Consider the following 12244-nt stretch of genomic DNA (forward strand, 5'->3'; position numbering starts at 1 on the left):
TTACCGGGTCCGGTCGGAGTTGATAGGCACTAGACGCCTTGTAGCGGTTTCCTGACCTAGAGTCAGATCCCAGGGAACATGGGATTCTCTACCAAAAGCAAGTGGCGCATTGAACAGTTGAATTAAAGATACAAGGAACAGAGTCTGATCAAGGGAACATTAACTTAAAGATACACTGAATAGTTGATCATCACAACAAAGCAGGGAGCATGCGTTTATTGAAGGAAATATGCCCTAGAGGCAATAATAAAGTTGTTATTTATATTTCCTTATATCATGATAAATGTTTATTATTCATGATAGAATTGTATTAACCGGAAACTTAGTACATGTGTGAATACATAGACAAATAGAGTGTCCCTAGTATGCCTCTACTTGACTAGCTCGTTAATCAAATATGGTTAAGTTTCCTGACCATAGACATGTGTTGTCATTTGATGAACGGGATCACATCATTAGAGAATGATGTGATTGTAACACCCACAATGCGACTATATCTTCCACGTGTCGGGGCACGACTTAGAGGCATAGCCGCATGGTAGTTTTGTCGCAAGGAGGGTAATCTTCACACAATCCCATGTACTGAATAAGAAAGGGATAAAGAGTTGGCTTACAATCGCCACTTCACACAAATAACAAGTTAAACATACATCATCCATAATACAATCAAGGTCCGACTACAGAACCAAAATAAAAGAAGACAACCCCAAATGCTAGATCCCCCGATCGTCCCAACTGGGCTCCACTACTGATTGACTGGAAAAGACACAAAACAACGATCAAGATCTTCATCGAGCTCCCACTTGAGCTCGGTTGCGTGACCTGCACTGGTATCATCGGCACCTGCAACTGTTTGGAAGTATCTGTGAGTCACGAGGACTCAGCAATCTCACACCCGCGAGATCAAGACTATTTAAGCTTATGGGTAGGAAAGGGTAATGAGGTGGAGCTACAGCACTAAGCATATATGGTGGCTAACATACCCAAATAAGAGCGAGAAGAGAAGCAATGCAATGGTCGTGAAGCTAGAAGTGATCAAGAAGTGATCCTGAAACTACTTACACACAAACATAACTTCAAAACCGTGTTCACTTCCCGGACTCCACCGAAAAGAGACCATCATGGCTACACACGCGGTTGATTCATTTTAATTAAGTCAAGTGTCAAGTTATCTACAACCGGATATTAACAAATTCCCATCTACCATATAATCGCGGGCACGGCTCTCTAAAGTTTATACCCTACAGGGGTGTCCCAACTTAGCCCATCACAAGCTCTCACGGTCAATGAAGGATATACCTTCTCCAGGAAAGACCCGATCAGTCTCGGAATCCCGGTTACAAGACATTTCGACAATGGTAAAACAAGACCAGCAAGACCGCCCGAATGTGCCGACAAATCCCGATAGGAGCTGCACATATCTCGTTCTCAGGGCACACCGGATGGGCAAGACGTCGGGTTGGCATAGACCCTGGTTGCCCAGGGGGCGCCGGACATCGCCCACTTCGGACCAACACTTAGAGAAGCACTGGTCCGGGGGGGGGGGGGGGTAAAAAAAAAAAAGACCCCCGGGTTGGCCGACCGAAGGGAAAGGTAATAGGTTGTTAGGCAAAAGTAAAACCAAGGTTGGGCCTTGTTGGAGGAGTTTTATTCAAGGTGAACTGTCAAGGGGTTCCCATAACACCCAACTGCGTAAGGAACACAAAATCAAGGAACATAACACCCGTATGATGGAAACTTAGGCGGCAAGAGTGGAACAAAACACATGCATAAGGCCGAGCCTTCCACCCTTCACCAAGTATATAGATGCATTAATTAAAATAAGAGGTAATGTGATATCCCAACATATCCATGTTCCAACATGGAAGAAACTTTAACTTCACCTGCAACTAGCAATGCTATAAGAGGAGCTGAGCAAAAGCGGTAACATAGCCAAACAACAGTTTGCTAGGAAAGGTGGATTAGAGGCGTGACGTGGCAATATGGGAGGCATGATATAACAAGTGGTAGGTAGCGCGACATAGCGATAGAGCGAACAACTAGCAAGCGAAGATAGAAGTGATTTCGAGGGTATGGTCATCTTGCCTGAAATCCCGCTAGGAAGAAGAACGAGTCCATGAAGAAGACAACGGGCGTAGTCGAACGGATCCTCACAACTCCGGAACAAAACCGAAGCTAACGAGAGAAGCAACCCGGAAAGAAGCAAGCAACAAACAACCATCACATAAACATGGCATGATGCACAACCAAAGATGATGCATGTCCGGTTTAAATATGCATGGCATGGCAAAGTGCAACAAGCAATACTACAAATTAAGTGGAGCTCAATATGCAACGAGTTGCATATTGAGGAAACACCACATTCAATTACTTAGTTCTCTCCATTGTATGTACTCAACAATATTCAATGTTATTAAACATGGCAAGAGGTGAAGCATAAGTAAACTAACTATCTAGTCAAGTTTAAACGAGGTCGGAAATAACAAACAACAAGTCCTGAAAATCCTCATATGCATATTATTATTTTCGTACTGTTTTGTCCTAAACATAATTTTAGAGTTGTTAAACATGCAAAGCAAGTACACCATGTTAAACTAGGAATTTTTCTACCCCATTTACATATAAAGATTATTTAAATCCGAGCTACGGTTAATTAGTTATGAATTAAAGCATTTTAGCATGGCATTGGAGCAAATTAAAGCAAACAACAATTTAAACATTTCAAACATGCATGAAAGTGGAATATTATGAATTTAGACACAATTCTAAGCATTTTTCATATTTGAAGTTTTTACAAATGATGCATGGTTGGTGAGTTATTAAATGCATGTTGCTTGGGGGGTTTTCTCCAAAACATCGTTATCTCGAATAAATACTAAATCCATCGAGACAAAAAAACATTACTCAAGCCGAAACTAAGATCTGGTCCAACATGCACAAGGGGCTGGAGGGGGGCTGCTCACCCATGGGCCATGGTCCAAGTCGAAGGGGAAGGAGGCCGGGGCACTGCTGGGCCGCGGCGAGGCCCACGCACGGTCAACGGGCAGGTGCGGATTGGGGACCTCCCGATCAAGCGAGGCGGCGGCGACTCTGGCGCTCCAGCGAGCAGGTGGCGGCGGGGCCAAGCGAAGGGCATCGGAGGTGGGCCGATGCGGTGGGGACAACCCGTATCCGGGACGAGGGGGGTTGCCGGGGCCGGTTCCAGGCCGGATCGAGGCGGAGACGACAAGCATGGGCAGCGTGGCCCTCACAGCGGCCGACGCCGGCGAGCTCCTGCAGCCGGCGGCACGATGTAGGGCTAGCGACGATGGGGAAGGCAGGGTCGGGCGGGCGGCGGGTCGAAGTTGACGAGAGGCAGCACTCCGGCGCGGTGCGCAACGGCGGCGGGGCCCGAGGTCACGGGCGGGAGGGGCGATGGCGGTGCTCCCCCGATCCAGCTCGGGGTCGAGCGCCAGGAGGCGCGGGCTTGCGCGAGGAACGAACGGCGGCGTTCGGGCAGCCGCGCGGGCCTGGGCATGCCGCGCCTGGGCCCGGCGGGCTGCGGCGGTGGAGGGCGTGGGGCTGGGACGCGTGGCGGCCTTATGTTGGTGGAGGGCGGCGGCTGCGGTGGCGCTGGCTGATGGAGGCGCGACAAGTGGCGGCTGGGCAGCGGTTGTGCGCGGAATTTGAGGAGGAGGTGGGAGGCTAGAGGTAGGGGAAGGCTAGGCTGCGAGATTTGGAAGGGGAGGTGGTTTAAACAGGCAGGTTTAGGGTTAGGGGGATTTTGGAGCGTTTCGGAGCACCCGATTGCGATCCGACGGTTCCGATCGAGAGGAGGGATTTAGGTAGGTTAGGTGGGCAGTGGAGAGTGGGTTGGGATGAGAGGAGAGACGGAAATGCAGTCCGACAACCATTTCCGGAGACCGGAAACGTCTCATGATAGACCGGCTATAATGCCGCTATAGTTACACGTTGGGGCGTCAGACGGACTCCGAATGCGATGAAACTTGGCAGGCGACCTACTAACAACATAAAAACACCGCATGCCAACTTTCAACCCATTCCGAGAACATTTTCCGGCCACTAATAAAATAATATTTCGGACATGCCGCTGGCGCGTGCAAGTGTGTCTGGGCTCTGAACTGACAACGGAGAGAACTGGGGAACCCGGACGGATGCAAGTTTTGAAAACATGATGATGCAATGCACATGATGACATGACCAAGATGCAACACGCAAGCGAATGACAAGGCAACAACAACGAATAACTAGAAGACACCTGGCGCAACGGTCTCGGGGCGTTACAACACTCCACCACTACAAGAGGATCTCGTCCCGAGATCTAGGATGGCACCGGAGGGAAACGGAAGAGGAAGAGAAGAGGTAAAACTAAGTTGCTTCTTGGACAAACGAGTGAAACCACGAACCTTGCGAGGTTGGACAAATTGAAAGAAAGAATACAACAAAGATGAACAAAGTTGAAAACACTCCGTTAGAAAAGAGGAACACGGAACATTACTAGAACCTTGTAGGTTGAAATACATAAGAAAAGGGTTGCAATGGACAAAGAGTACATGCAAGCACTCTGGTTGAAAACGAGATGTACAAGGAACGATAAATATCAATTGCGACAACACTCTGGTTGGAAATGGAAGGTAAAGAATATGAGCTTGTCAAAATGAAAGCAATTGGATGAGAGTCCGGTTAGAAGAGGAATGATAGACACAACACTCCGGTTAAACAAGATAGAGAAGGAATAAGAATGATATACTTTGGGCAGCACTCCGACTGTAAGTGGAAAGAATTGAACATGATCTTGACAAAACAAGATGATGGGTCGAAGAGAGCAACATCACAATGCCTCCGGAACAAATGTAAGAATGGAATCAAAAGAACGACGAAGAAAACAACATCTTCTACCTCAAATGAGCTTGAAAAAGTATCTTTAGGAGAAGGGTCGAACGGAGTTGTTGGAAAACCAACAACGAAAAGAGTATGATTGTTGTGGGCTTATGGAAAACAACTCAAAATTAAGGTGAAATTCTGCCACCAACAAAAACAATGATTGATTGTGAACAACGAAGAGATGAAAAACTTCTTCCACCAAGATGATAGAGAGATAACTTGGATCATTGATAAGCACCATAATAGCAACATTCCTTAGGAAAGGCTTTAGGTGAAATCTATACCAACATAACTCCAACAAAGAAATTGATGGATTTAAAATACCTCATTCTTGACAACATGTGAATCATGAAACAAGAATGGAAATTGACAAAAATGACATAACACCACATCAAAAGATAATGTAGAAAGAATTGCATGATTACTTGAAGAATACTTGAGCTCCTCTGAAAAGAATCTTGATGAACACTTCGAGAAGGAATTAAATCCTTGATGAACCATCATGTAGAGCCTCCATGAAGAACTCCGATAATAAAAGGATGACCAAAAAGAAGTGAAGGATGAAAAGAATAAAATTGAAGCCTTGCAATGATTGGATGGAGCTTTGCGATGAGATAAAGCGGAAAACTTGGAACTCCGGAAAGAAAAGATGAAACATCTCGAACCGAGACATGTGACATGATGAACAACTCTGGAAAGAAAAAACTAGATCACTTGGATGAAACAATAATAAGAATTACGTTATGCGTATCGTTCATCAATTTAAATTGATGACATGCAACGGATTTGGCATACTACTTATTCTTCTTGAAAAGATTGAAGAGAGATATAGCACGAACTTGAGAAAAGTCTTCAACGATCCGCCGGTAGGATTTGGGAAGAACGAATGAATCTGTATGATAAGAAGGAAGAGAGATCTTGAACGAACCACCATAAGAGTTGAAAATGAAAGTAGCAAAGGCACAATTCACCGGGAAGAATTGGAAAACGAAAGAAGATACTTGAGGGAATTTAGATACATGAGAACGAATAGATCACGAGCTAATTAGAGAATACTTGAATGACGCACCGGTAAGATTGGGGAAAGAGAGATGAATGCTGAGAATGAATAATTTTGAGATGAAGGGCTCTGGAGAATCAAACTGAAAGACTCCTGGATTGCTCCGAATGGTTGAAAGAATTCTCACAATCGAAAACAATTATGAGAGGATGGCATCAAGCTAGAACCATGAATCTTGAAGAGAATAGAGCAAGATTCAAGATAAACTCTTCTTCGGTCTTCACAAACCCGAGAATGACGACGAGAAACACCACCATAAATTGTTGAGACACTCCGGAATGAATAATAGAAAGGTTGAACCAACGATGAAAAGAATTTGAAAGATCTTGGAGAAAGACATATGCCTGATGACAACTCATTCTTACATCAAACTTGGAAAAGAATTTGAGAGTAACTCCGGCAAAATAGAAGAGTCAGGTAAGATCCCAGGAAAAGACCTATGGTTTAGAGCCCACTCAAGAGAAACACCGTTGAAATGATTACTGAGGAAGATATAAAGCACCGGTTGATTTAAATGGCTTGAACAAGATATCCACATGGAAATAACTTGAACGGATTGAGAATGGAAAACGTGAATCTTCTGAGAGATCTCCAGCACTCCAGAACAAATGAATAGTGAGAAGTGAATGATTAAGAGGTGCACCGACATGAGAAAGCATTTGAACCGAGGAAAGGATATGATCAACAAAGCTTGAATTGAATCCACCGGAGAAGAAAAGAGAACGAAGTATGATGAACTTGAATCTATGTTAGTATCTTACTGAGAATCACCGGATAAGAACATTGACGGAAAAGAATGGAGAGACTTCCCATCAATAAAAACGATACTTGATTAGGAAATCTGAGTCCTTAAAAAAAAAAAAAGGGGGGGGGGGGGGGAAAAACAAAGGCAACTTGGGGACAGATGAAACGAACAACGTTGGGAAAACTGAGAGGTGATCTTGCGAATGTTGAAATGATCGGATCCACTTGAAGAGAATTAAACCGGTTGGAAATAGAATTGAGATGACAATCTCGATAAATAAGAAGGGTTAGTATTCACATAGAAGTATGAGAACACACCACTTAGGAAAGGTATGGAATCAACATTTGACATTGAAGCAACTCGAATACCACAACTCAAAACAAAACAAAGGATTTGGCTTGCAGAATAAGCCGGAAACAAACATATGATAGACCCCATATCGTATCATGTGTCTATTGGAAAGATATCCTACGAGATACTTGAATTCCCACTTATAAACTATCGAAACTTTCTGGTTATGCAATCAGGTGTTGGGGATATGATACGTCTCCAACGTATCTATAATTTTTGATTGCTCCATGCTATGTTATCTACTGTTTTGGGCAATATTGGGCTTTATTATTCACTTTTATATTATTTTTGGGACTAACCTATTAACCGGAGGCCCAACCCAGAATTGCTATTTTTTTGCCTATTTCAGTGTTTCGAAGAAAAGGAATATCAAACGGAGTCAAAACGGAACGAAATCAACTGGAGAAGTTATTTTTGGAAGGAAAGCTACCGGATGGACTTGGACCCCACGTCAGGAGCCAAGGGAGGTGCTCATGAGGGTGGGGGGCGCCCCCCCTAGGGCGCGCCCCCTGCCTCGTAGGGCTCCCGAAGCTCCACCGACGTACTTCCTGCACCCATATATACTCACGTACCCTAAAACTTCCCGAACAGACAATAGATCGGGAGTTCCGCCGCCAGAAGCCTCCGTAGCCACCGAAAACCAATCTACACCCGTTCTGGCACCCTGCCGGAGGGGGAATCCTTCTCCGGTGGCCATATTCATCATCCCGGTGCTCTCCATGATGAGGAGGGAGTAGTTCTCCCTCGGGGTTGAGGGTATGTACCAGTAGCTATGTGTTTGATCTCTCTCTCTCTCTCTCGTGTTCTTGAGGTGATACGATCTTGATGTATCACGAGCTTTGCTATTATAGTTGGATCTTATGATGTTTTCTCCCCCCTCTACTCTCTTGTAATGAATTGAGTTTTCCCTTTGAAGTTATCTTATCGGATTGAGTCTTTAAAGATTTGAGAGCACTTGATGTATGTCTTGCCGTGCGTATCTGTGGTGACAATGGGATATCACGTGATTCACTTGATGTATGTTTTGGTGATCAACTTGCGGGTTCCGCCCATGAACCTATGCATAGGGGTTGGCACACGTTTTCGTCGTGATTCTCCGGTAGAAACTTTGGGGCACTCTTTGAGGTCCTTTGTGTTGGTTGAATAGATGAATCTGAGATTGTGTGATGCATATTGTATAATCATACCCATGGATACTTGAGGTGACATTGGAGTATCTAGGTGACATTATGGTTTTGGTTGATTTGTGTCTTAAGGTGTTATTCTAGTATGAACTCTAGGGCTGTTTTAGGAATAGCCCAACGGATTGATTGGAAAGAATAACTTTGAGGTGGTTTCGTACCCTACAATAATCTCTTCGTTCGTTCTCCGCTATTAGTGACTTTGGAGTGACTCTTTGTTGCATGTTGATGGATAGTTATGTGATCCAATTATGATATTATTGTTGAGGGAACTTACACTAGTGAAAGTATGAACCCTAGGCCTTATTTCCTATCACTGCAATACCGTTTACGCTCACTTTTATCATTAGTTACCTTGCTGTTTTTATAATTTCAGATTACAAATACCATTGTATTGGGTGTGTTGGGGACACAAGAGACTCTCTGTTATTTGGTTGTAGGGTTGCTTGAGAGAGACCATCTTCATCCTACGCCTCCCACGGATTGATAAACCTTAGGTCATCCACTTGAGGGAAATTTGCTACTGCCCTACAAACCTCTGCACTTGGAGGCCCAACAACATCTACAAGAAGAAGGTTGTGTAGTAGACATCAAGCTCTTTTCTGGCGCCGTTGCCGGGGAGGTGACTGCTTGAAGTTATATCTTTAGATCTTGCAATCGAGTCTTTTAGTTTCTTGTTTTATCACTAGTTTAGTTTATAAAAGAAAACTACCAAAAATATGGAATTAAGGGTACCTCATATGCTTCATCTTTTTAATATCTATCATGAAAATAAGGATTCTGATAATTGTGCTCAAGTGCTAGAAGAAGAATTCATTAGAATGTTTGGCACTAAATATTTGAATGATGAGCATGATTGCAATGTTGTTAGTATGAATTCCTTGAATATCTATGATGCTAATGATATGCAAAGCCACAAGCTTGGGGAAGCTATGTTTGATGAAGATGATATTTTTTGCCCCCCAAGTTTTGATGAGCAAATTTATTATGATGAAAGCATGCCTCCTATCTATGATGATTATTGTGATGACACGTATGCTTTAAAGAATAATGATAACAATGAAACTTGTCATCTTGATTTCAATTTTCAATCCCATGATAGTTACCTTGTTCAGTTTGCTCCCACTATTATTCATGAGAAGAATTTTGCTTATGTGGAGAGTAGTAAAAATTTCTATGCAAGTAGATCATGAAAAGAATGCTTTAGGTGCTGGTTATATTTTTGAATTCATTCATGATGCTACTGAAAATTATTATGAGGGAGGAACATATGCTTGTAGGAATTGCAATAATATCCAGTTTCCTCTCTATGTGCTTAAAATTTTGAAGTTATGCTTGTTTTGCTCTCCTATGCTAGTTGATTATTGTTCCCATAAATTTTTTGCTCACAAAATCTCTATGCATAGGAAGTGGGTTAGACTTAAATGTTCTATTAATATTCTTCATGATGCTCTCTTTATGCTACAATTCTTATCTTTTATGTGAGCATCATTAAAATCATCATGCCTAGCTAGGGGCGTTAAATGATATCGCTTGTTGGGAGGCAACCCAATTTTATTTTTGTTCCTATTTAGTAATAAATAATTCATCTAGCCTCTGTTTAGATGTGGTTTTGTGATCTTAATTAGTGTTTGTTTCAAGTAGAACCGTTGAGAAGACTTGGGGAAAGTCTTTTTGATCTTGTTGTAAAAAACAGAAACTTTAACGCTCACGAGAATTGCTGCCATTTTTATTTGAAGAGTGATATTTAGTTAATTATTTTTTAAGATGATTAATAGATAAATTCCTCAGGTCCAGCAATTTATTTGAGAATTTTATGAGTTCCAGAAGTATACGTTTGATTCAGATTACTACAGACTGTTCTGTTTTTGACAGATTCTGTTTTTCATGTGTTGTTTACTTATTTTGATGAATCTATGGCTAGTAAAAGAGTTTATAAACCATAGAGAAGTTGTAATACAGTAGGTTTAACACCAATATAAATAAATAATGAGTTCATTACAGTACCTTGAAGTGGTGATTTACTTTCTTATACTAACGGAGCTTACGAGTTTTCTGTTAAGTTTTGTGTTGTGAAGTTTTCAAGTTTTGGGTAAAGATTCGATGGACTATGGAATAAGGAGTGGCAAGAGCCTAAGCTTGGGGATTCCCAAGGCACCCCAAGGTAATATTCAAGGACAACCAAAAGCCTAAGCTTGGGGATGCCCCGGAAGGCATCCCATCTTTCGTCTTCGTTCATCGGTAACTTTACTTGGAGCTATATTTTTATTCACCACACGATATGTGTTTTGCTTGGAGCGTCAAATTGTTTTGTTAAGATTTTCTTTCTATTATTTATAACAATTTTTTGCATCTTTTATTTCAATAAATGGCATTGATAGCCTTTACTATGCCTATTTTACAAGTCTTCATGTTGCTGTTTGAAAACAGAAAGTTTACCGCTGTTGCAATAATTTCCTAGAAAAGTCAGAATGTGATAAAATATTGAAACCTTTTGAATATTAAGCTCTGATAAATTTACTACAGTGGGAATTTTCTTTCATAATTTTTGGAGTTAGGGAAGTATGGATGTTGCTGCATTCTTTATAGACTGTCCTGTTTAGGAAGATTGCTGTTATGTTTGCATTGTTTGCATATGTTTGCTTCTTTAATGATTCTATTTGAGGATAGGACTATTAAATATGCAGAGGCGTTTAGTATGAAATGTTGAATAATAATTTTAGTGATTTGCTACAGTAGAGTATGATAAGGTTTTTGCAATGGTTTATACTAACTTATCTCACTAGTCCTTGTTGAGTTTTGTGTGGATGAATCTTTTGAGATTTAGGGAGACCGTGATATGAGAGGAATTAAGGAGACACAAAAGCTCAAGCTTGGGGATGCCCAAGGCATCCCAAGATAATATTCCAAGAAGTCTCAAGCATCTAAGCTTGGGGATGCCCCGGTTGGCATCCCACCTTTCTTCTTCAACAACTATCGGTTAGTTTCGGTTGATCCTAAGTTTTTGCTTCTTCACATGATGTTTGCCATTCTTAGAATGTCATTTTATTTTGCTTTTGCTGTTTGAATAAAATACCAAGATCTGAAATTCTTAAATGTTAGAGAGTCTTCACATAGTTGCATAATTATTCAACTACTCATTGATTTTCACTTATATCTTTCGGAGTAGTTTGTCATTTGCTCTAGTGCTTCACTTATATATTTTAGAGCATGGTGGTAGTTTTATTTTGAAGAAATAGATGAACTCTCATGCTTCACTTAGATTATTTTGAGAGTCTTAATAGCATGGTAATTTGCTTAAAATCCTAACATGCTAGGCATCCAAGAATAGTAAAAACTTTCATATAGAGTATTGAATACTAAGAGAAGTTTGATGCTTGATGATTGTTTTGAGACATGGAGGTAATAATATCAAAGTCGTGCCAGTTGAGTAGTTGTGAATTTGAGAAGTGCTTGTGTTGAAGTTTGCAAGTCCCGTAGCATGCACATATGGTAAACGTTATGCAACAAATTTGAAACATGAGGTGTTATTTGATTGTCTTCCTTATGAGTGGCGGTCGGGGACGAGCGATGGTCTTTTCCTACCAATCTATCCCCCTAGGAGTATGCGCGTAGTGCCGAGGTTTTTGATGACTTGTAGATTTTTGCAATAAGTATGTGAGTTCTTTATGACTAATGTTGAGTCCATGGATTATACGCACTCTCACCCTTCCATCCTTGCTAGCCTCTTCGGTACCGTGCATCGCCCTTTCTCACATTGAGAGTTGGCGCAAACTTCGCCGGTGCATCCAAACCCCGTGATATGATACGCTCTTTCACACATAAACCTCCTTATATCTTCCTCAAAACAGCCACCATACCTACCTATTATGGCATTTCCATAGCCATTCCGAGATATATTGCCATGCAACTTTCCACCATTCAGTTTATCATGACACATTCATCATTGTCATATTGCTTAGCATGATCATGTAGTTAACATAGTATTTGTGGCAAAGCCACCGTTCATAATTCTTTCATACA

The sequence above is a fragment of the Triticum urartu genome, chromosome 6 (assembly GCF_003073215.2).
Source record: "Triticum urartu cultivar G1812 chromosome 6, Tu2.1, whole genome shotgun sequence".
Lineage (NCBI taxonomy): Eukaryota > Viridiplantae > Streptophyta > Magnoliopsida > Poales > Poaceae > Triticum > Triticum urartu.